The sequence below is a fragment of the Eptatretus burgeri genome, chromosome 15 (genome assembly GCF_056783735.1).
Source record: "Eptatretus burgeri isolate ZD-2024b chromosome 15, Ebu_testis_v1, whole genome shotgun sequence".
Lineage (NCBI taxonomy): Eukaryota > Metazoa > Chordata > Myxini > Myxiniformes > Myxinidae > Eptatretus > Eptatretus burgeri.
The window spans coordinates 41,148,864-41,149,223 of NC_140975.1; positions in this window are offsets into that span (position 1 = coordinate 41,148,864).

Sequence of the window (360 nt, forward strand, 5' to 3'; positions counted from 1 at the left end):
CAACGTGTGACGGACAATATTAGAGACGTGACCACCGGGGATTTAAAAGGACACCCCGTCCTCAAAAAAACACCCCCCATTTAACCATGTACATTGTGATGGAGGCTCGTCTCATGGGGCGAACATAACAAAAGGCACACTTCTCAAATAATAGAGCATTTCCATGTGCAAGTCGTGCCGAGAGCTCGTGCGATCGTTTGGGGTGTTCGCTTGGCCAGCATCCCGTGAGCGGTGCACACACACTCAGAGGTACGTCGTGGTGAATGCTCCGTCACCGGCACTGCTAGTGGGTGGGAACTTTTATTTATTGGAAGGGACCGCGTTATTTACGAGGCGTTAACGCTGCTTTGGTTGAAAACG